This window comes from Danio rerio, chromosome 8 (assembly GCF_052040795.2).
Source record: "Danio rerio strain M-AB ecotype USA chromosome 8, GRCz13ab, whole genome shotgun sequence".
NCBI classification, from domain to species: domain Eukaryota; kingdom Metazoa; phylum Chordata; class Actinopteri; order Cypriniformes; family Danionidae; genus Danio; species Danio rerio.
Window position 1 is genome coordinate 43,618,324 of NC_141028.1, and position 22,074 is coordinate 43,640,397.

At 39.6% G+C, this 22,074-nt stretch overlaps 2 long non-coding RNA genes and 1 pseudogene across 2 annotated transcripts in view; all 3 read right to left on the reverse strand.

Moving 5' to 3' along the window:
- LOC148679671 (uncharacterized) overlaps nucleotides 1-21,445 on the reverse strand; it is a 74,540-nt gene extending 53,095 nt beyond the window's left edge. Inside the window, exon 1 of the long non-coding RNA XR_015944773.1 lies at nucleotides 20,924-21,445. This is a non-coding gene — a long non-coding RNA (uncharacterized LOC148679671). The remainder of the gene's footprint in view (nucleotides 1-20,923) is intronic.
- Nucleotides 444-9,174, reverse strand: LOC137487386 (uncharacterized; annotated as a pseudogene).
- Nucleotides 15,680-19,927, reverse strand: LOC147842799 (uncharacterized). The gene is made up of 2 exons (XR_015498316.1): nucleotides 18,089-19,927; nucleotides 15,680-17,143 (listed from the first exon to the last, which is right to left on the reverse strand). It is a non-coding gene; the product is annotated as an uncharacterized LOC147842799 (long non-coding RNA).
- Nucleotides 21,446-22,074: the final 629 nt, after the last annotated feature.

Below are 22,074 nucleotides of genomic sequence, written 5' to 3' on the forward strand. Positions count from 1 at the left end.
AAGCCTAAATGTTTTTGGGTAAACATTTGTTTCCACACATTGACACACCTTTTGTGGTAGTAATAAGCTCTAATGGAAAACAACTTCCTGTTAGCATACTGAGAAACTTGTAATTGATAACTACGTCTTAAGGTTCTAAACCTATGCAAGACAAATTAATGCTACTGTGTTTGATATACGTTCTACAAAAATAGTTTTGATACTGAATAAATTATCACTTTTCACAACGTAAAATTCATTAGTTTCAATAATTTCCCTAATAAATTACACTTAAAACAAACCAGAAAGCAAGACTTTTTATGTTTTTTTTTTTCATGCAGCAAAAACATTGACAGTTTTTACTACATACATATTACTATAAACTATCAACAGGTGTATAAAAACAGCATATACAGAACATAACAAAGACTGGCACTTGTAGCTATTTCAATGTCCAAAAATGTTTATGTCATTAAGTTTAATGCAAATTCGCGTGTTTGCAAATATAACCAATAACCAAAGGATAAGGACAGTGGTGGGGTTCACTTGATTCTGTAGACTAGCAAGCCCTGCAGGTGACTAGGGACAAGGTATTTCTGGGACAATGACTCCACTGTCAGAGTGAGCTGTGTGTTGATTGTTGAACAGCATCTCCTCAGATTGCAAAATCTGGCATTGGAAAAGAGGAAAGGGGGTGGGGAAGGGCATTAGATATTAATTATAAGAACAATCAGCATACAAAGTATGACAGTATGGTTTTTGATTACAGAGTTCCCACCCTAAGCTAAACAATCAAATAAAAATAAACAATCAAATAAAAATAAAATCAAATAAAAAATCAAATTCCTAAAAAAATTTTTTTTCATGACCTAGTATAATGATTGGTAATAACAGGCCACTGTTGTATTTTGCCAGAGATGTATAGTAACGAAGTAGAACTACTTCACTACTGTACTTAAGTACTAAAAGGCAGTATCTGTACTTTACTGGAGTATTATTTTTTTCTCCTAATTCCACTTTTACTTAAGTACATATTTTCCATGAGTTTAATACTTTTACTCCGATAGATTTTTTATGTGCTGCATCGTTACTCGTTACTAGGGGTGTCAAAATGATTGATATCAGTTCAGTAATAATAGGTCATAACCGGTTATTACGTGATGACGTCATTTATCTCCTATGCGCGATGTCACAATACTATGGCGAAGGACGGAGGCGCGAGGGCGAGGCGGCACAGCATACCAGCCGCTAGTTTACTATTTGGGAGAAATATTGTAAAACTTAACCTCTGTCTATCTCTCGCTCTCTCACTTTGGACATTTGATTCGCTGGCCAGTTTGTAAGGTAACTTTTCCTCTCTTCTTAGCTGTTAAAGCTGTGGACTGTGTCTATTACCTGTGATAATCGCGTATTCTTCCCGCCATGGGTGAACAGCGCTTATATTTCTAAAGCCCTTTCTGTTGAGGAAAATAACCAACCATAGCCGTGTAAGACCCACCTGTCAGCGCTCAAAAAGCAGGCGGGATAATATTGACATGAGTTTATTAGCTGTAAATGCTCGTGCTGTCTTCTGTGCATGAGTTTTGTTTGATACAGTACATCCAGAAAAAGTGTTTTCTTTGAGCAGGTCAAATTAAGGACACAGTTCGTATATCTGACAGCTGCATTAAAGGACAAAATTGTATTACAAAAAAACCCTTTAACTCTTAATTTCTTAACTGATTAATTTCTTAATCAGCCTCTACCAAATGGTTGAGACTTTAGTTTATGGTAAAAGTACCAGAATTAATAAATATACTACAGAAAATATGAACTGTAAGACCAATTTATTTAAAATCATAATAAAAATAAATAAAAATTAATACTAAATCATAGCCATAAGCCATAAAATATTTCATATTTTCATTTAACACAGTAATATACACGTTTTCAACACAAAAACAAGTTAATTAGTGAAGCAGGATTTAGTTTGATATTTAAAATAAACAAAACAATTAGTGTATTTTGACTGCTTTCTTTAATAACTACATTACACAATACTTGTACTTTTACTTTCAGTACTTGAGTAGTAAATTTTGAAATAAACTACTTGCAATATTTAAGTACAAAAAATGTTGAATACTTTTGTACTTCCACTTAAGTATGGTGCTTAAAGAGCACTTCTACTTCTACTCAAGTCAATTTTTGATAGAGCACTTGTACTTTTACTTAAGTATGGGTCTCTAGTACTTTATACATCTCTGTATTTTGCATAATAGTAAAATGGTTTTGGGTGGAACATAACTTTGCAATGATTTAATTTCCACTATGAGAACAACGTTAGAAAATGCAATTTACTTATTTTTTTACTGTTTGCATGGCTGTAAAGTGCACTCTTTCTTATTTGTTAACCTCAATAATAGATTACAGACTTTTATCTTTTAGGTCATCTTTTTAAAATCCAGACTTTGGAGTAGACATTTGGAAGACAAGGCTACTAAGTTATATTTTCCTGGCTTGTTTGCCCTAGTTAGCAGGTAGTCTGGAGATTGCATTTGACTTCAGAGACTAGTTGTTGATGGGCCTGAAAACATTCAATATCTAATAGGAACAGATATTACATTACATGACTTTTTCAAAATTCCATGACCCATTCATATAATTTATATATTCATATAAAGTCCAAATGTTTTTTTTTTTTTTTTACTGATGGATATGTTTACACATAATTTGTCTGATTGTATAAATTTTTTTTAACAAAAATTGTAAAAGTTTATTTTTGTACATTTTTAAAGATAATGATAAAAAAGTATAATGTATGCACTTAGCACATACTTAATTAGGTAATGACTCATTTGAAGCTAAGTAAAACTGGAGAAATATTATCATATATATTAATTGTTGTTGTTGTTGTTCAAGTGTATTGCCTTAAGTGGCATATACTATACCTCTGAAAAATCAGGCTCTGAGACAGGTGCTTGCAACATCCCGATATTCCAGAGCTCGTTTGGTGTCAAGTTTCCCTCCAAGTTTCGCAAGGGATGACAATTTCAGATATCTGTAAAATGCTGCAAGTCTGCATGAATTCTGGGGATGAAAACATATCCTACACAGAAAAGGTCAACATCACTGGACAGATCAATGAATCTCTCCTCTTCTTAGGTGTGGAGCACATTGTAGTAACTTGATGTTACAGAGGTCCAAACATCTCTCCACAACCGGTCCACTCTAAAACAGACAGAAAAATTTATAAAGTATGAAAAAAAGGTTAATTGCAAAGCATCTTTCAAGTTTATTTTGTTTACTTAACTACCTCTGATTGTGCACACTTTTGCCAGTAATAAAGCTGCCACGGCCAGTTCCTCTCACATTAAACATGCACCGAGCAATGTCTACATTCTCAACCCCTTGGTCTGCTCGTACTCTTTTAACAGAAAAGTCAGAAAGAGTTTTTTATTCATTCAAATATATGACTACTTTTTTATATTAAATATGCATCATAAAAATTCTTAAAATTTTTAAAACTTCAGAGTTCTTAAGCAACAATACAATGACTTAACTAATCTCTTAAACTAATGTTTTCTAGATAATAATAAATAAAATAAATATGCTTAAACAATAGGCCCTCCAAATCTTTTTTATTATTATTTTTTTATCTCTTCTCACCATCTCTCTGTCACGGTTGCAGGTTTGTGCACTTCTCCGGAGTGTTATTGATCACGTGGGTTTATTTTGTTTTGGTTGTCCATGTGGATTTGTTATGCTCACGTGTTATGATGACACTCAGTTGGTCTGATTAGTTCGCCAGCTGAGGCTCATCATGGTGCCTAAATCTGAGTGACGCTTTTGTGTTTCTGTGTCAGTTCGTTACTATCGCTCAGGTGTGTGTGCTGTCTGTGCTCAGGCCCTGAGGAGAATCTGGATCTGGTTTACCTGTTCTGTTCCTGCCCTGTGTTCTGCGTCCCTCTAGCCTGGCACTTTCTGGTTTATTTGTCAGATACTAATAAACATTTTGTCACATGCACTTGGATCCTCCCTGACCCTTATTTAAAAGTAACAGAACAAACTGACCTTTACATGGATCCAGCAAGTGTCTCCCAGATCTCCAAATTTGTCTCTCAGAGCAACGCCAGGATTGATCGACAGGATAAGGCCCTGGCCACTACGGCTCAGGCGATCCAGGCCCTGGTTGGCCAAGTTTCACTGCTCACTTCCCAGGTCCAACAACTGGTTACCCGAGCTGCACAGGCTGATACTGCACCGACCCCCGAGACTGCACCGACCCCGGAAGAGTTACCAGCGCCTGCGGTTCTTGGTCGCTCTATTGAGCCGCGCCTTCCACCTCCGACCAGCTACTCTGGAGAGCCTCTCTTGTGCCGATCCTTTTTGTCTAAGTGTTCCCTTTACATCTCGCTGCAGCCGTCATTATTTTCCTCCGAGCAATCTAAGGTGGCGTTTGTCATCACCCTCCTTTCGGGCAAGGCGGCCCAGTGGGGAACAACAGCATGGGAACAAAAGCTACCATGCTGTTCTACATTTGACCTGTTCTCCAAAGAACTTAAAAAGGTCTTTGATCGGGCCGCTTTCGGGAGAGAGGCTGCCCGAGTCCTCGCTGAACTCCGCCAGGGGAATCGGAGCATGGCGGAGTACTTGATTGAGTTACGAACACTAGCCGATGAATGCGGCTGGAACTCGGAGGCGCAGTGGGACATGTTTCTGCACGGATTATCTGATCGTCTTTAGGATGCGATCTATTCCTCAGATCTTCCAAAGACTCTTGACGAGTTGGTAGATTTGGCCATCCGAGTGGACACCAGACTGCTCCGACGTGAGACTCGCCTGCAGCAGAGCAGGTTTCCAGTTTCCGTCCCTGACTTTCCGCCGTTGGCTGCTACACCGGAAGTGGTAAGCGCTGACCCGGAACCCATGCAGCTGGGGAGATCCCGCTTGTCCAAACAAGAAAAGCGCCGACAGAGAACGGAGGGACTCTGCCTCTACTGCGGAGGGGCGGGTCACCGGGTGGCTTCCTGTCCCGTAAAAGATAACACCCATCAGTAGGTAAGAGGTTACTGATGGGTGAAATTAGTTTGGACAAATCCTCTACGGCTGCTACTTTATTGCCCGTCACTGTATCATGGGGTTCATGACACAGTCATGACACCCATGCCCTCGTCGATTCCGGGGCAGAGGGAAATTTCATTGACTCCAGTTTCGCTTTCAGTTCTAAACTTCCGGTTATAGCTCTGTCACAACCCATTGCAGTACGCGCCCTCAGTGGGCTTTCCCTTTCTATTATCACTCACTCCATCAAACCCATAAAACTTATGACGTCTGGAAATCATGTTGAACACATTTCATTTTTTTTAACAGACTGTTCCAACTCACCGGTGGTTTTAGGACATCCTTGGTTAATTCTTCATAAACCTCACATTAATTGGGGTCTTAATTCCATATTAACAGACAAACGGAGTAACGGACAAACAGAGGGCCAACCAAGATCTCGAGCGCATGTTACGTTGTTTGGTTTCCCAAAATCCCTCCTCAGTCAGCAGCTCCCATGGGTGGAGTACACACACAATTCATTACCTGTGTCGGCTACGGGCCTCTCTTCATTTCAGTGTAGCTTAGGTTACCAGCCGCCAGCCTTTCCCAGTCTGGAATTCGAAATTGCGGTCCCCTCCGCCCAAGCCTTTGTCCAGAGGTGTCGACGCACTTGGAGCAGGGCCAGACAGACCCTCCTCCAAGTGGGTGCGCGCACCAAGGCTAAAGCCTATCGCCACCGGTCGAAGCCTCCCGTTTACGTCGTCGGTCAAAAAATGTGGCTTTCACCTAAGAATATTCCTTTGCATTCCGTATGTAATAAACTTGCATCTAAATGTATCGCCCCATTTACTGTCATCAAGATCATTAGTCCGGTGGAGAATATATCCCGTGTTTCATGTTTCCAAATTAAAGCCTGTTTTTCATACGGCCATTAACCCGCCCACACCGGTCCCCCCGCCACCTCTCATAGATGGGGAGACCGTTTATTCGGTTAAGCGCATTCTGGACTCGAGACGGAGGGGACGAGGATTTCAATACTTGGTGGACTGGGAAGGTTATGGTCCGGAGGAGAGGAGTTGGGTTCCTGCAAAGGACATATTGGATCACTCTCTCATCGATGATTACAGTCGCCGGGTAAGCTCTTTTAGGAGCACCAGGAGGTGCTTGTAGGAGAGGAGGTAATGTCACGGTTGCAGGTTTGTGCGCATCTCCGGAGTGTGTGTTTGATCACGTGGGTTTGTTTTGTTTTGGTTGTCCATGTGGATTTGTTATGCTCACGTGTTATGACGACACTCAGTTGGTCTGATTAGTTCGCCAGCTGAGGCTCATCATGGTGCCTATATTTGAGCGACGCTTTTGTGTGTCTGTGTTAGTTCGTTACTATCGCTCATGTGTGTGTGCTGTCTGTGCTCAGGCCCTGAGGAGAATCTGGATCTGGTTTCCCTGTTCTGTTCCTGTCCTGTGTTCTGCGTCCCTCTAGCCTGGCACTTTCTGGTTTATTTGTCAGATACTAATAAACATTTTGTCACTTGCACTTGGATCCTCTCTGACCCTTATTTACATTTAGTCATTTACATTTACATTTAGTCATTTAGCAGACGCTTTTATCCAAAGCGACTTACAAATGAGGACAAGGAAGCAATTTACACAACTAAGAGCAACTTACACAACTAAGAGCAACAATGAATAAGTGCTATAGGCAAGTTTCAGGTCTGTAAAGTCTAAACGATTTAAACGTAACACTCTCTCTACCAGCCAACTGACAGTAGTTCTTTTAAAATTGTTTAAAATGTTTTAAATGTTCAAACTAGTACTATGAAATCACACTATTTGTCAGAAAATTGTGGCCATTATTTAGTGCAATGTGCATACCTTGATGGCCATCAATTTTTGTTCACTCCATTCATGAAAAATCCAAAAGCTGTACTGGCTTTGTTATTCCCAGCAACATCCAAGTAGAAGACCTGTTCAAGAGGGAGACATGCAAAGTCTAATTTTGTGCAAGATATGCAAGACAAATTGGTATACAGATGAAATGACGGATTAAAGATTACCTTCTGCGAAAAGCCATCAACAGCCCCAAAAACCACTATATTATATTTATTAAAACAAGTGTATAATGAGGAATTAAAATGAGATTACAAAGACAACATTTCATACACAATAAAAACTAACAAAAGTATGATAGCTATGATTAATTATACAATAATTTTTAAGATGGAAATGAATATATATATATATATATATATATATATATATATATATATATATATATATATATATATATATATATATATACAGTATTTGTACAACAGTTCTGTCTGGTTCTTGAATCTGATTGGCTAATAACCGTGCAATATTTCGCAATATCAGAACTTGTACCGCTTCCTCACCCTTTAACCTTTTGTATCAATTCACCCACATAGACTGACAGTTTGACAAATATTGCAGCTGTTAGGCACGATGTACATTTGAGGCTTTTTTTAGTCAAAAATATTGTTTTTTTTAGAGATTGCAACTATGCTCTTTATTCAAGGATAGTGCCTATTTTAAATATTTATAATTTCTGAGATATAGCATAATCCACAAAATGGCTACAGAGACTGCATAATAAGCCCTGAAAGGAGAGGAAAATTTTTAAACTACAGCTGATCAAATCATTATTAAACTGGTGAGTGACTTTCTGAGTTGATCTCTCTCTCTTTTGTATGTTGTAGTGCTGTATTTATTCTATAGTAATTTTAATGTTTTGAGTGTGAGATTGTAATCGCATATCAGGAACGTGTATTTTGTGTTGACCACGCTTTGTATAACCCTGAGTTACTTTTTTGGTTGGCCATCTGTTTGTTTCTAATCAATCTCTTGTTTTTTTTACTGCAGTCTAGTTCAGTAAACAGAGAAAAAGAAGATATGCCCACATGTGTTTAGTGTTTTTCCTTATAGCAATCACAACAGTAATCTGGTAGTGATTGCGCTGCTTTTATTTGAGTTAATTATTGTGATCTCCGAATTGCAACAAAGAAATACTGGGAAAATCACACTCGAAGCAGTGTGATGTGGTTGTATATCGTCACTGGTGGGACACTAAAGCACTTGTGGCATTGTGCCAACGGATGTCTCCCACCAGTGCTGATATACAGCCACATCGCACTGTTACAAGTGTAATATTGCGGCATGAACAGCATAAAATGAGAAGGAAAAATGCTAAACACATTTGGGCATTTTTTTTTCTCTTTGTTTACTGAACTAGTCTGCAGTAAAGAAAACAGGAGATTGATTAGAAACAAACAGTTGACCAACCAAAAAACTCAGGGTTATACAAAGAGTGGTCAACACAAAATACACACATTCCTGATATGCGAGTCCCATGTCATACTAAATGTCATACTAAATAGCACTACAACATACAAAATAGAGATCGACTCAGAAAGTCACTTACCAGTTTAATAATTTGATCAGCTGTAGTATGAAATTTACACTGGGTTTCTTCTCCTCTAAGGGCTTATTATGAGTTCTCTGTCGCCATCTTGTGGATGGACAACATCAACCCTCTTTACTCTGCTTAATGACAGGCTCTCTCAGAAATTATAAATATTTGAAATAGGCACTATCCTTAAATAAACTGCATATTTGCAATATAAACAACTACATTCTAGCCTAAAAAGCCTCAAAAGTATATCATGTTGCCCAACAGCATCAGTATTTGTCAAACTGTAGAGCGTCCTCTGCTTGTCGCTGTATGAGGGCGGAGTAATACACAAGGGTAAAGAGGTGGAACTAGTGCTGTTATTTGCAGAATATTGCATAGATATATCAGCCAATAAGATTCAAGAACCAGTCAGAACTGTTGTGTGTGTGTGTATATATATATATATATATATATATATATATACACACACACACACACACACACATATGTATGTGTGTGTGTGTGTGTGTGTGTGTGTGTGTATATATATATATATATATATATATATATATATATATATATATATGATATGTGTGTGTGTGTGTGTGTGTATTAATACTTTTTTTACCTTATCAACTTGTGATTGGTGTCTATGTGGAGAAGAGACAAGGGAGCAGGAACAGAGTATACACGTCTTGCAATGCAAGACAGCTGGACCATTCTTGAAAGTACCCCCCCCCCCCAGCACCATCTACACGTTGCATAGACATCTTTACTTGTCTCCATGTAACTCTGTGTCCCATTGCTTGTAGAGATCCTTTTACAAGCATATATCCAGCATGAGGCATTCTTCCTTTTATAGATCTAACCTTCTGATCAAGCTCATGATCTGAAATATGTGAATAGCTGTTCTTTACGGACAAATTTTCCTCCTTCATTCGCCTGTATAAGGTAGATCTTGAAATACCATGCACTTTAGCCAAAGAGGCCATTGGTAAGTGCATGCTGAGCATCTTGAAGTCTTTCTCTTGGTATGCTTAACTTGGTGTGACAAAGGAGTTTGTCACTGGCCTGCGGCAGAGCTGTACACCCACATATTCACGCACACACACATAACTTACCTTCACTCAACCAGCCGATCTACCGGGTGCACACGGGAGATTGCGCTGTAATAAAAACACATACACGCACAAACACATTATATACTCCATTAATCCTTGCATATTCTGACACGCCATAAACCACACCGCATACATTTGTCTCACCTGTGTGTCTGTTTGTGTTTGTGTTTGTTTGTCTCTCCCGGGTTGCGCAATCGCGGCTACGGGAGGCAAAAGGGGCCAAAAAGGTCATGCACAGCATTTTATGCACAGTGGTGCGCTGCGCATGCGCTGAGTGGTTGGGCACCCGGGGGAGACTATGTGTTTTATGTAGGGGATGAAAAGAATGGGAAAACAATGAAAAAAGGAGTATTCATGACATGTGAAAATGCTGATTTAATAATTTTGGTTTTAAGTTATATAGTAATACAAATGAAGTGTATGAAAGTGTGAAATGCTTACCTGAAAGATTTGTTTATGTCCATACTTACCTTATACTTACCTTCAATATAGTTTAATCTAAACTGGGCGGAGTCACTCACTATAAATAGAGTGACTTGTGCTCAGTTCAGTGTGGGAGTCGTAGGAGATAGAATGTGTGAGTAGTGGCGAATGGTTGGTCTGATAATTCTGGATAGCAAATATTTTGTATATAATTATTTTGTTATTTATTGTCTCTATTTGTTTGTTTTGTTGTTTGTTTATTTTTTTGTATATATATATATATATATATATATATATATATATATATATATATTTTTTTTTTTTTTTTTGTCTACTTTATTTTTGGGATTTTTGGAATGGAAACTTTTGCACTGTAAATAAATGCACCTTGCACCATAGTGCTACGTCGGCTGAGCCATCATTAACTTTTTTCTTGTTTCACACACACCCGAAAAGCGCCTCTGTGTGACAAGTGGTGTCAGAAGTGGGATGGCCAGTCGTAGAAAAGTGACTTCTGAAAAACAGGCCAGGAAGGGTCTGCGGTCACAAAAACCTGTGCTGGAAGAGGTAGCATGGGACACTATGGACAAAGAGGAGACAGCCAGTGCAGAGGGTGCCGAAGCCAGGTCCCCTAGAGTTAAATCTGAATCAAAAGGTATGGAGAGCGATGTAGTGGCATTGATTAGGACATTTCTGACAGCTTAGTCAAAAAGGGAAGAAGGCCTCATCTATGAGCTACGGGGGTTGCGAGAGTCACTGCAACGCTCAGTTATACCAGAAACATCACCAAGCCAAAGTCTACGCCTAGATCTACCCACACCTGCAGCTTCACGAATTCGGGGACCGTCAGTCACGCAGAACCCGACACTGTCGACGCAGAGGGCAGCAGACTCACCACCACCACCACCAATGCGACCAGAGTCACGGATGCCAGCATTTCAAGAGGGAGAGGACGTGGAGAATTACTTGCGTCGTTTTGAGCGTCTACCAAAGACCTGGGGTTGGCCGGAAGAAGAATGGGCGAATAGACTAGTACCCCTTTTCACCGGAAAAGCGCTGGAGGCATACCTCGCGATGGCCGAAGATCGGGCGGAAGTCTATAAGGATCTTTGGGAGGCACTGATGGCGAAATTCGATTTATCAACAGAGACCTACCGACAATGATTTCTGCAGACATCTATTCCTGCTGGAGAAACACCGACGGAGACCTACAATCGCCTCAAGGGGCTCTACAAACGATGGATACGTCCCGAGCAGTGCACAAAGGAGGAGGTAGGAGAGGCTGTCATCCTCGAGCAGCTGCTACGAGTACTGCCATTGGAGGTACGGACCTGGGTGAGAGAGCATGAGCCGACCGATGGGCTGAATGGAGCAAAGTTGGCAGTCCAGTACTTGAATGCACACCGAGGAGGTCAGATGTATGCCCGTTCTACACCAACACGAGGGGCCAAGCACACTGATACATCTGGAAAAGGTACTGTCTCTGTTTTTCCTACTAAAAAGCTTATTTGCTATTACTGTCAACAAAAGGGGCACAAGGCGTCGAACTGCCCAGTACGCAAACCCAAACTCACCTGTCTGTGTTATGTTCCAAGAGAGGGGGACGTAAAAGACAGGGTGACGTACACTAATCGATACATAGACGTCACCGTGAATGGACAAAACATAAATGCACTCATTGACACTGGCAGCACATTTACACTGATAAAACAATGCTACATTCCAAGAAACACCATTGACTTTACACACACACAGAACATCAAATGCGTACATGGGGACAAAAAAGACTATCCTACCACTGAAGTGACTCTTGTTATCAATGATCAACCATACTTGATGTCAGTGGGGGTAGTGGATGCTTTACCTGTAGGTATGGTTTTGGGATGGGACCTACCTGTGTTGAACGAACTGTTAAGCAATGCTGTTGAAAGTACCAATGTGAATGATGTTATATCATGTCCTGTGCTAACACGCTCACAAACCAGAGCGGGTTTAGAGCCCTTACCTGCTATGGATGACAGTTTGATCCAAGGGGAGGGGGGTAAACCAAAAAAGTCACGGCGACAGCGCCGTCTTGAGAAGCAATTGGGTTCACCTATTGTGGAAGTGTCAACTGAAGGGTTGAAGGTGACTGAATGGGATATCCCTAAAAATATTGCACAGTTACAAGCTGAAGATGTAACATTGAAACCTTTGTTTGCTAAAGTGTGTGAGGGGGAAAAACAAATTGAGACGCTAGGGGCAGAGAAATATGTGATAGAAAAGGATGTACTATATGTGTTGTCTGATGGTGTCAAACGTCTTGTTGTGCCTACATGTTGCAGATCACTCATATTACATCTAGCACACACCATTCCTTGGTCTGGACATTTAGCACACCAGAAAACCTACCAACGCATCGGTACACGATTCTATTGGCCTTCCATGTATACTGACGTACACACATATTGCTCCACATGTATTGTTTGCCAGAAAACCAGCTCTGTTCACAGGTCAGCGCGAGTTCCTTTGCATCCATTACCTGTCATCGAAACTCTATTCAAATGGATCGCCATGGACATTTTTGGGCCACTGGAAAGAAGCAGTACAGGCAACCATTATATATTAGTCATTTGTGATTACGCTACACGATACCCTGAAGCATTCCCTCTATGCAGCATCACAACTGCTAAGGTAATCACTGCATTAACACAACTGTTTTCCAGAGTTGGATTCCCGCAAGAGATCATCACTGATCAGGGCACTAATTTCACATCAAGACTGATGCAGTTACTGCACAAGCAGCTGGGCATCCATTCCATCCGCACAAGTCCCTACCATCCACAAACCGATGGATTAGTAGAGAGATTTAATCAAACCCTCAAAAGGATGTTGAGGAAATTTATAAGTGACAACAGCAAAGACTGGGACAAGTGGCTTCCGTTCCTGCTATATGCATACCGAGAGTTCCCACAGGCATCCACAGGCTTTTCGCCTTTTGAACTCCTGTACGGATGGCAGGTGCAAGGTCCTCTCAATCTGGTGAAGAGGAGTTGGGAAGCATCAAGCACTACAGCCGAAGGAGAAACTAATATAGTAAAGTTTGTATTACAGATGAGAGACAGACTTGAGAAGTACCGAGAGCAAGCTCAGGAGAATCTGGAGGAAGCTCAGAAGAACCAGAAGCTGTGGTGCGACAAATGGTCTCGACGGAGAGAATACCAACCAGGACAAAAAGTGCTGTTACTATTACCATCTTCCACAAACAAACTATTGGCAAAGTGGCAGGGTCCCTATGAGATCACTAAGAAGAAGGGTCCTGTTACCTATGAGGTGTTTCATCCAGATAAGGGGTAGAAAAATCAAACCTACCACGTCAATCTTTTGAAGGAATGGCGGGAGCCAGGACCTGAGTGGAAGAAAGGTATGTTGGCCTGTAAGATAGAGACACCTGAAGCAGAAGATGACGACAAGGGGGACTTTGAAACCCCAGAACACTTGCAGTCAGCGGTAAGCCTGGAACATCTGCAAGAGAGGCAAAGAGTGGAACTGACCGAAGTGTTAAACACCTACCCAGAATTACAGAGAGGAAGACCGGATGAACAAACTTGATGGAGCACAAAATCTGTCTAACGGAAGCAACACCTATTCGTCAAAGGCCATGTAGAGTGCCTGAAAGCCTGATTAAACCCTTGAAGGAAGAGCTGAAGATGATGTTGGAAATGGACATCATAGAACCATCGACTAGTGCTTGGAGTAGTCCAATAGTCATTGTACCTAAGAAGGATGGTACGCTGAGAGTATGCCTGGACTTCAGGAAATTAAATGCGGTGTCCAAGTTTGACGCTTACCCGATGCCACGCATCGATGAACTGGTCGAGAGGATTGGGAGAGCCAAATACATCACTACTTTGGACCTCTGTAAAGGATACTGGCAGGTACCCTTAGAGAAGACGAGCAGGGAGTATACTGCATTTAGGACACCAGTGGGGCTATACCATTTTAAGACCATGCCCTTTGGTCTTCATGGAGCTCCCGCAACGTTCCAAAGACTCATGAATCAGGTATTAAGAAACTGTGAGGAGTACAGTGCCGCATACCTGGATGACGTAGTCATTTATAGTACTACCTGGACCGATCATGTACACCATCTGCACAAGATTCTGCAGAAGATACAGGGAGCTGGTTTGACACTGAACGTCGCCAAGTGCAAATGGGCCAGACAAGAAACAAGGTATCTTGGGTTCCAACTGGGGAATGGAGAGATACGACCACAAGTGGAAAAAGTGGAGGCACTCTGCAACTGTCCTAGACCTCGTACCAAGAAGGAGGTACGATCCTTTCTCGGACTGGTGGGATGGTATCAGAGATTCATTCCTCAATTCTCTGAAAAAGCAGCACCCTTGACGAATTTGACGGCTAAAGCCATAAAGAATCCGATTCCGTGGACCGAAGAATGTGAGAAGGCTTTCATTACCTTAAAAGAGAGAATGTGTACTGTACCTGTTTTACGAAGCCCAGACTTTACAAAGAAGTTCTTGGTACAGGTGGATGCCTCAGCGAGAGGAATTAGAGCAGTGCTTATGCAGGAGGATGAAGGTCAGGAACACCCCATCCTATACCTGAGTAGAAAGCTGTTGCCACGAGAGACCAGATATGCCACCATTGAAAAAGAAGGATTGGCTATAAAGTGGGCACTGGACAGTTTGAGATACTACCTGATGGGTAGAGAGTTTACCCTAGAAACGGATCATAGAGCCTTAACCTGGATCAATACAATGAAAGACCAGAATGCCAGAGTGACCAGATGGTACCTGTCACTGCAGCCTTTCAAGTTTAATGTAAGATACAAGGCGGGAAAGAGCAATGTCACAGCAGATTACCTGTCACGATTGCCTGACGTCGGCAATCTAGGAGAGGTGGGAGGTAATGTGACAAAGGAGTTTGTCACTGGCCTGCGGCAGAGCTGTACACCCACATATTCACGCACACACACATAACTTACCTTCACTCCACCAGCCGATCTACCGGGTGCACACGGGAGATTGCGCTGTAATAAAAACACATACACGCACAAACACATTATATACTCCATTAATCCTTGCATATTCTGACACGCCATAAACCACACCGCATACATTTGTCTTACCTGTGTGTCCGTTTGTGTTTGTGTTTGTTCGTCTCGTTGCGTCCCTCTTCCGGGTTGCGCAATCGCGGCTACGGGAGGCAAAAGGGGCCAAAAAGGTCATGCACAGCATTTTATGCACAGTGATGCGCTGCGCATGCGCTGAGTGGTTGGGCACCCGGGGGAGACTATGTGTTTTATGTGGGGGATGAAAAGAATGGGAAAACAATGAAAAAAGGAGTATTCATGACATGTGAAAATGCTGATTTAATAATTTTGGTTTTAAGTTATATAGTAATACAAATGAAGTGTATGAAAGTGTGAAATGCTGACCTGAAAGATTTGTTTATGTCCATACTTACCTTATACTTACCTTCAATATAGTTTAATCCAAACTGGGCGGAGTCACTCACTATAAATAGAGTGACTTGTGCTCAGTTCAGTGTGGGAGTCGTAGGAGATAGAAGGTGTGAGTAGTGGCGAATGGTTGGTTTGATAATTCTGGATAGCAAATATTTTGTATATAATTATTTTGTTACTTTATTGTCTCTATTTGTTTGTTTTGTTGTTTGTTTATTTTTTTTGTATATATATATATATATATATATATATATATATATATATATATATATATATATATATATATTTATTTATTTTTTATTTTTTGTCTACTTTATTTTTGGGATTTTTGGAATGGAAACTTTTGCACTGTAAATAAACGCACCTTGCACCATAGTGCTACGTCGGCTGAGCCATCATTAATTTTTTTCTTGTTTCACACACACCCGAAAAACGCCTCTGTGTGACACTTGGTATGCCCCACACTTCCAAAACTTTCAGCCACAGCTACATTTTCTAAAAGTGGAGGGACAAAACTCTGTGAGAGGTAGCTAGAGATGACCTCAGATAAGTGTTCTAGAGCATCCACCACGCACTGTGGAATTTCTAAATATGATGCTCCTGTTCGAAGAAACAGTAGCTCTTGACTGCAAACCAACTGCAGATATTCAACATCAATGGGCTGCCGATCAGTAACGTGTCCCAGTCTATCAGCGGACATACGCAAAATCTCCCACTGAAGAGATCTGTAAAGATAAACAATATAGCTATTAACAAAATTACTTGAAAATGTAACATTCATGGCATTCAGCAGCATTGCATAGCATTGCATCAAATGTGAAGGGATAGGTGATATGGACTTGAAATTAATTCAAAATATTTTCTGGTATGTTGTGCTACAAAATAATGATTTCTTCCTGATTATGTGATATAAAATCATGTTCCTTCACAAAAACAAAAGATTTTTCAAAAGGTAATCTTTTGAAAAGAAATTGAATTAAGTAAAATTGAATGATCTACTGTAAAATTACATATTTAATGCTTTGTTTATTCTCCACAAATAAACATGTAGCAAATTATAATAATAATGTAGATTAAAGTGCTCGCATATCTACACCATTATTAATGTAGTAAATTAGCTCAAGGTTATTCTTCCCGCGCCTTTCCCGCTGTTATAATGTTGAGAGTTATGATTCAGATTTCAATGCTTGCGTACCTTCTTGAATATTATATAGCGGACTAGCTTAGTGGGAGGAAGAGTCATTTGAAAGTCATGAATCGACTCTTTTGATCCAAACAAACGAATCATTCAGCGATGTTATCAAAATAAAGCCCATAAAGTTTGAGCAGGGTAGCAAGATCAAAGTTTAAGACATTAGATTCATTAATATACACAGGCACCTTTCTTTATACAAAATTAAACTTTATTGACTAATCTAACAGAAACTAACACCTAACACAAACACACATTCATACAAGCATAGAGGAGAGTAACAAACGTTGAGTAAGAGGTTGAGAGGATGTAATGATGGGAAAAAAGTTTGTAAGCACAAACCAAGCAAACCAAACGTAATCAAATTCAATATAACCCTTCAATTGTCTCTTTAAGGTTGAATTTAGTTCACACCAGTTAAGATGTTGGGAGAAAGGTGATACTTGCGGTCTATTCGTGATGTCTTTACTCCCGTGGTTGGTTGGCTGATCCTTTGTTCTTCCAAAGGTTGTAGTGGGGGAGACCGTTTGACGCTGAAGCCGCAAAAGTTTCTAAACAGTGAAATGACCGAGCGCGGTGCAATTAACCCTTTCTGTCTGGGTTTCTGCCTGCTTTTTGGAGGTTTCTCAGTCTCTGAGTAAGTTGTAGAGAGTTGATGAAAGTTCAAAACAAAGGCCCTTGGAGCCGGGAGAGAGGGAGGAGCTCCCAGGCAGCGTGTTTCAGAGCAGAGGGTAGTTTTGAAGAAAGTGAGCAGAGAGGGGTGCAAAGAGAGAGAGAGAGGCGAAGAGCAGTCCCAAGAGGTTGGTCCTAAGCTTTATAGGGCGGGTTAGGATCCACCCTACATGGAAAGTTGACCAATTAAAAGCTAACTTCCTGGAATACTAATTTTACGGGTCTTTGTCCGAGGCAGAAGAATTTGCATAGGCAATTTTTTTGCAAATTGGGACAAAAATGTTAAAGTCTCTTAAAACGTTAATATGTTGCACTCATATTAAAATAAAATGTCAACGATCGATTTGTACAGCGAGTAAGCTTTTCAAAAAGTCCAAACTTGAATTCAATTAATTTCAATTCAGCTTTATTTGTATAGCGCTTTTACAATGTAGATTGTGTCAAAGCAGCTTCACATAAATGGTCATAAACACTAAAAACTGAACTACACTGTTCCAGTTACTAAGTTCAGTTCAGTTCAGTTTAGCTCAGTTCAGTGTGATTTAATCGTTACTGAGAGTTCAAACACTGAAGAGCAAATTCAGTATAAGAGGTTGTTTAGCTTAGGTACAGTTAAACATTTTATGCAGGTGTATTAAAACCAAAAATATTAATACAAGAGAAAGGGAAACTTTGCAAAACATATGATTAAACATGAAGAGAGTAAAGTTTATATGAAAACATCAGTGTTAAACAAGCAGTTTAAAGAGTCCTTTGTAAGTCCTGTGTTTAATGCCACATGGCACATTCCTTTGGGTCGTAAATACCTTGGAATCAGGTTTCGAGTCTTCTCTGGGCAAAGTTGGCTCGTTGTGGAATAAAAAGCTAAATAGTTATTTGTCTGGTCGGCCATATTCATTACAAATCCCCCTTTCGTTAGGCGATGTGTTGGGATGAAGACATCGTTGAACGCTGGAGAAACAAGATGGAGAGACAGACAGATACACAGCAAACAACAAGACAACACCTCCATCTCAACATACTGTACTGGTGTAGAGTATCAAATTGTTTGGGTACTGATTGTTGAAACTGACACTCAGCATTTCTAAGTTAGTTCAGTTCTCAGTAGTCTATGATAATATGACCAACTGGCGTAGGTATGGTGTGCCAATCCTGATATTCTAATTAAAGAAAGATAGGAGAGGAAACGATAGGCAGAGTTAAACCAAACAATGATGTTTTAATGTCAGATGTGTTTGCTGTTTGCAGTTACTGATGTAATGCGTGTACTGTATGGTCAGATCTGTCTCAGCCTTTTGGCCCTCCCCCTTTCTTGCTGGTTTAATGCGCTTGCTTTCATTCATTGTCTCTAGGTACACATGAAGTTTGGCTCTATGCATCTTTTCCTTGGGTCACGGGTCGTTGGTGACATGATGGGGGTGCTCTAGGAAGTGTTTCTTTGGCAGAATGTGGGTAGTGTTTGTCATGGTTACAAAATAGTTATGTGTCTGGTCGGCCATATTCATTACACTACTTTAGGACAGACTGCACGGTACAACCCTGACCAAATCTATTATCACTGGAAGACTGGATATAATTTTTACTGGTAAGTTGTAAACAAAATATTGCCATTTCTTTAACTTCAAATTTGGCTGAACAAAAAATGTTTATTAAAAATATTTATTTTATTTTATTACAGTACTCTTTCAAATGTTCAGTTTCAGAGATTATGTATATACAATAAAAAAGAGAACAAATTCTGTAGTCAACAGATCTAATTTGGATTTAGAAACGTGGATTTTACAGACTCACTGCATTTGAGATTTCAGTTCAATGTTTTGATTCTAAAATATTTTGATTATCTGAATAGAAAATACCAGCTACTACAGTAACAGAAGTAAAGCAAATAAGCATCAGCATAAATCTTATTTGAATGTCATCATGCTTGGAATTGTGAAGATTGACCATAAATTTAATTATGAAAAATAAGGTTTTTAAACATTAATCAGTAAACACAAAAAGAAAAAAAAATGTGTTTGAATATTTTATATAAAGCATAGACTATATATTACATAATTAAACAGGATATTTAATTTAAAAAAGTGAAACTTTATTTATATATTATTCTTACATGTCTAACATTACAGGTAAAAGAATGCTTCGTTTTGTGAACCTTGATGATTCATTACAAAAGTTTGCGACCGTAAGTTAAGGTGCACCTGGCCTTCATCTACAGACATAAGCAAAGCCTGTTTATATGTATATTTTCCAAAATTACGTACAGCGGCCTTCCGTTGCCTATTGCTGCTGTGCACTACTGATGGCCGACAGCAAATGTAAGTTAATCGAGATTATTCAGCTATATTACGAAGTACACCGAGTTAATAATAGCAGTCGTTATGTTATCCAATGGGACATGTGGATAAAAATATACAAGTTACACAGTTTTTGTTAAATTACCTAGAAGTAGACCTGTTGCTCGCCATCGCTTGCTCATCTAACTGTTAGGAGTCCATCCGCGCGAAAATGTAGCATGCGTGGCCAACCTGTGATGTCAATCCAGATTGACCAATAGAAAAAGGCCTCTCATCCCAGAGGCAAGATACCGCCCCCTGCGCTGAAGAGTTCAAAGCTTTTCAACTCGAAAGCAAAGATTTAAGATCTGCAAAAAAAAAAAAAAAAAAAACGACCCAACAGAAAGCAAAATGAGTAAAAGCCCTACTGGTAACTGAATAAAATGGCAATAGTTTATTTTTTGCAATGCAGATTTTTTTAACCAAGGAAATTTTTTAATTAATTTTTTTTTTTTTAATCTTTTATTTTTTAATTACAATGTACTTAGTTTTGGTCTAATACTAAATATGTTTGTTTGAATAATAAAGACACAAAAATTACATTAGCATACAGGGATTCAAAACCTTTCAATATGCAAGAAAAATCTTTCAATTTGCAAGGAAAGTGTCAGGAATAGGGTTGTAACGGTATGAATTTTTCACGGTATGATAATCGTCTAAAACAATACCACGGTTTGACGGTTTCGCGGTATACGGTATGTTACAAAATAATAGAACAGTGAAGCAAATTTGACTTTTTCCAAATAATATATTTTTAGTTACTATAAACAACACCACTTACAATGAACAAATAAAAATAAGAAAATAATAAATAATGTGTCAAAGTCCAAATAAAGTCCAAATAAACATGGTGCAAATCCTCAGTAAAAAAATAGATATAAATATTTACTATACTATAAATAGTTGCATAACGAAACTAGATTCAATATGGAACATCCTTAGGTCTTATGTGCCAGCATGGATATGGTTGTCTGTGGATATGGATTTGGATATGGTTGTCTGCAATGCAGACAAACAGCTGCATCTTCATTTGCGTCTTTTGAAAACCGCAAGAGCAGCAGTTCGTCTTTGCTGTGTCACTGTTTTGTCATGTTTCTGTGCTGCTGTGCATGCAAAAGTACTTAGTATGAGAATTATTTCATGCAAAACTTTTTTTTTGCGTTTTATTTAGCCGCGCATAAATGTATGCCTTTCTCTCATTCCGTGTTGTTCAAAAAGCTTGTTTCTCAATATGCGTTCTTCAGCGGTCTTGCGTCCTCGTGTTCTCGTGAAACGTCATCATCAGCTGCCTAAGTTCAGTTCCAATACTCAAGACCGCAAGTACGGAGGACGCGTGAAACTTCCCGGATGTGTTCTTGACATCGAGGACGCACCGATGCAGACTTGAGCACCGAACTCGCTCTGGAAGTCCCAGAAGTCATTGCGACTGGAGGTGGGAAGCGCAGCATTTTATTTAGATTTATTATTAAAGTTCAGAGATATCACTTATTTACCTCAGGAGTTTCCCTAAATGAAACGGTGAAGGTAAACATTAACATGAACATCTTAATAAAGGAATAAACACATTAATTGTGTTTGTTTGATGAAATTCGTATTAAAATTTGTTTTATTTATAATGTGCAGAGTATATTTATAATGTTTTTTATGCAAAGTATATATTTTGAAGAGGGGGAAACAAATCGTTGTACGAAGGCTGTAATGTTTAATTAATTTCCATTTAAAACGCGTGAAGGTCACATGACCATCAGGAAGAACGCAGCATCCCATTTCTCAAAGGACGCGTTCTCTGCCCTCGCGGTCTCCTGAGTTCGTTCTTCCGAGGACAGCTGGCAAGACCGCACTCTACAAGAACGCAAGTCCATTCTCTGAGAAACAGCCTTGGTCCACAAACAAAAGCGAAACCTATGCTTATTGGTTGTGATATAGCGAGTTTGAACCAATCTGGGCATGGAGGAGGGACAATGCATCAATGTATCATGTCTGATTTGTCCGGAGACACAATGACGAGCGTTTCTTTGTCAAATCAGCGTTGTCAAATGTTGATGTTGTAACCGCACTAATTCCGGAGCCTCTGAAAGTCCGCGAATGTTATGTGATACAGCACTGGAAAGCTGAGATTCTCTTCTTTATGCCAATCTTTGAATTGTATGAATCGGATCAGCGGATCAAAAGTTATTAAACATTTAAGAGCAATACTTATTTTTAGCCGCGGGCGGCTGTCTCGGTCTTTAAGGGTTAAAACCGTTGATATGCAATTGTTCATGGTATGATAATCGTGCACGTTCAAATCGTGGTAAACCGTCATACCGGTATATTGTTACAACCCTAGTCAGGAATGGGACTGGAAGGACACAAATGCAGTTCAAATTAAAGATTTTAATGAACAGCAAAGACAGAAGTCAGGACCACAAAATAACAGACAAAAATTAACACAAAAATCCAAAAAGATCAAACAAATA